This window comes from Dipodomys ordii, unplaced genomic scaffold (assembly GCF_000151885.1).
Source record: "Dipodomys ordii isolate 6190 unplaced genomic scaffold, Dord_2.0 Scaffold196, whole genome shotgun sequence".
Classification (NCBI taxonomy): domain Eukaryota; kingdom Metazoa; phylum Chordata; class Mammalia; order Rodentia; family Heteromyidae; genus Dipodomys; species Dipodomys ordii.
Window position 1 is genome coordinate 1,909,895 of NW_012267412.1, and position 3,853 is coordinate 1,913,747.

Consider the following 3,853-nt stretch of genomic DNA (forward strand, 5'->3'; position numbering starts at 1 on the left):
CTCCTCCTCCTTCTCCTCCTTCTCCTCCTCCTCCTCCTCCGACTTGAACTCAGGGACTTGGTACTATCCCTGAACTGGTTTTGCTCAAGGCAGCACTCTACCACTTTGAGCCACAGTGTTACTTCTGGATTTTTCTGTTTATGTGGTGCTGAGGAATCGAACCCAGGGCTTCCTGTATGCTAAGCACTATACTACTAAGCCACATTCCCAGCTTCTTTATGTGAAGTCTCCCTGGCTTGAAAGCAGAGCAATTGCCAATATGCCTGTGCCCTATGTGCTTATGAGCCCAGCTTGTTCTGTATCTCCAACTGAACCCATTGTTTTCTATGAAATAATACCAGGAAAAACTACCAAAAGAGGGCCCAGAATGGTGGAGAAGATGAATGTTTGTCTCTAATTCTCTCCTCCCTCCTTATCACAGGATGTGGCCCTGTGCCAGCTTGGAAGGGTGACACGGTTAGCACTTAACTGCTCTTTTTACATTTTGTATGTGGCCATTCTCAGGCCTGTGGTCCAAGGAAGGAATCTCAATCTCACCTTGTGTGTGTGTGTGTGTGTGTGTGTGTGTATGTGTGTGCATGAGCACTGGTCCTGGGGATTGAACTCAGGGCCTGGACACTGTTTCTGAGTTACAGAGGCTCAAGGCTAGCCACAGTTGTATTTCTGACTTTTTTGTGTGTGGTTAATTGGAGATAAAAGTCTTATGAACTGAGGCTGGGAAGGTGGCTCAGTGGTAGAGTGCTTGCCTTGCATGCTCAAGACCCTGGGTTCGATTCCTCAGCACCACATAAGCAAACAGAAAAAAGCCGGAAGTGGTGCTGTGGCTCAAGTGGTAGAGCGCTAGCCTTGAGCTGAAGAGCTGAGGGACAGCGCCCAGGCCCAGAGTTCAGGCCCCACGACCGGACCCAAAAAAAAAAAAAAAGTCTTATGACTTTCCTGCCCTGCCTGGCTTTGGACCATGAATCTCAGATCTCAACCTCCTCAGTAGTTAGGATTACCATCATTAGCTCCCGATGCCCAGCTCCAGACTCAACTCTTGAGTCTGGAAATTGTCTCCACAAATATTTTCTTATTCCCTAAGACATGAATGTTAGATTGACTAATGCTCAAAGATCCATTTAAAGAAATAATTTTTTCTTATATTTTGGGTAGTTTCTATGGTTGTCACAAATCTTCTTCAATTCTTTTCTTCTTTTTCATCTGTGTAATTAGAAGGTTCTCTTTAGCTACTGGCATATATAAAATATAATTTGAACCATTGTTTCAATGTTTTTTACTTCTAATTTGATCAGGTGTGCTATTTCTGATCTAGTTTTAATTAATTACATTTTCATCATGAGAATATTTTCCAGCTTTGATTTTTTATTAGATGCCAGACATTGTAATTATTTTCTTTTGCATGCTAGATATTTTTATATCCTGATAAATATTTGAGCTTTGTTCTAGGATGCAATTGGACTTCCTGGAAGCCATTTGTTCTCTTTAGATATTGCTTCTAAGCTTGTTTTATTTCCTGTTTTTTAGAGATCAGTGTTAGTTACTACCTGATTTTATTTGCTACCTGATTTTTGATGCCTTCAAAGCTTTTGTTTTGAATTTTCCCATTTCTTTAGTTAGTTTATGCAAGAGAGTAATCTAATCTCTTTTCCTCCAACTTAGCCAGAAATCTCCATATCGCTTCATTAGAAACTAAAATGAATAAAAAATGTTACAGAAAGTTCAATTATGTGTAATCTAGGTCCATTTACCCTTTTGGACATGTCTCAAAGACTAGAAACAGGAATCTTATTCGTATCTATTTGTCTCATTGTTAAGGATCCTTTTAATCAGGGATCTTATCTGTAGAGAAGGGAGCAAAGCTGAGAAGAACCTGCCTGGCTCAAATTCAAGAGGCCCTAATAGGAGAGGGTAAGAATATTGCTTGAAATATTCCTTCTCCTGAGAACTATCATGAAAATCTGAGAGGACCTTCTGAGTTCAGATTCCCAGAAATATCTGTGGCACACACTAGAATCTCAACATGACATGAGCCATCTGTAGCTCTGGTAACAATAAATATGGTGGGCAGGAGGAACAATCTGACAGTACTGTTCACAGAAGAGAAAAACAGATAAGGATGTGATGGCCGTCTGTGGTGTGTGTGTGGGGGGGGAATGAGGGGACAAGAGGATCATGGGAATCACAGGTAAGTATAAGTATGGTTACTTGGAATAGTCTTCACTTAGAAAAGTGACCCATTCTTTCCAGACATTGGATCTGGGCTGTGGAGAAAAGAGCTTGTTTTCCCTTCCAATGGCCCTATTTCTGCTCCATGGAAGCCCACGGCTCAGCTGAATAAACAGGGCCTGGGTTGAGAGCTTGAGTTCTGGCATTACACTCTCACTGGGACTTCTTCACAGGTTTGTTTTAAGCTCTTGCCAAAGAGTGATTGCAGAAGCCTTAAAACAGGTGGGGAAATGTTACATAAAGTTCTTCTTTAGGAAGCTCAGAAAACCACTTGGCCTGCTTAGAAGGATGGAAAAGGACCAGACTTTGGAAATAGATCTAAAATATCTGGAAATCATTTAAAATACTCATCTCAGGTTAAGGTAAAGGCTGTGACAATGGCGTGACTCTGTGGAAGGAGATCAAAAGTAAAACAAATGTGCAAAGACTGCACAGGGTACCTCTTTTTCAAATGTGAGATATCTATTCTTGGAACATACTGCGTGGTCTTGGAGGTGCTGAGTAATAAAGCTGAGACTTCGAGGAGAAAGCTAAAAGAGAGAAAGCCTGAGTAGCCACTTTTCCAATAACATAAACCAATAGGTGGGTGAGGATGGCTCAAGCTGTGCTCAGGAAAGGGAAGTTACAGAGTTGGCCTGGGAACTGCTCTGACCTCACTGTCTGCAACACTTGGCCCGGGTTTGTAATCTCCACTTTCTCCTTGTAAGTTTTACTTATGTGAGTTATTTCTCACCAGACTCTGGTAAATTTCATCAGAAGCCACAGAGCTGAAAGAACACACTTTCCAAATTTTTCCTTACATTAAAGATGTTTAGTTTTACAATTCTCTAATCTGAAAATTCATTTGAAATTCTTTGTAGATGTTACCTCTGATACTGCCAGTTACTTTTTTGTAACTTCTTGTTAAAAACCAAAAAACAAAAAACATTTCACTCAAGCCTATAATCCTAACTTCTCAGGAGGCTGAGATTTGAGGACTATAGTCTGGGCAGAAAAGTCTATGCAATTTTATCTCCAGTTAACCACCAAAAAGCTGGAGTAGAGCTGTGGGTCAAGTGGTAGAGCACTAGCCTAGAGCAAAACAAGCTCAAGGGTAACTCCTAGATTCTTAGACCAAACCCTAGGGCTGGCACATATAAAAAGCTATAAGTCGAGCTGTAGCTCAGAGATAGGGCCCAGGGACAAGCACAGGAAAATTTGCACTGATCTACTTCAATTTCCTCTTCCTTACTGTCCTTTTACCTTCCAAACATTTAGTTATTACTGTTCTTCATTCAGATCAACTCTTACTAGTCTGTTTTTCTGTCTTTCTTCCTTTCTTTAGTTATTTACTTGTGTACTTACTGGTACTGGAGTTTAAACTCAGGGCCTTACACTTGGTCAGCTTTCTTACTTGGCTGGCTATCACTTGATTCATGCCTCTTGCCTGACTTTTTGCTGTTTATTTTGGAGATGGAACTTCACAGACTTCTCTACTTGGGCTGGCTTCAAGTTACGTTTCTCTGAATCTCAGCCTCCTGAGTGGCTAGAATACAAGTGTGAACCATTAGCACCTGGCTCAGGCCAACTTTCTTTAGCTTCCACATATGAAAGACAACACTCAATACCTGTCTTTATGTGTCTAGCT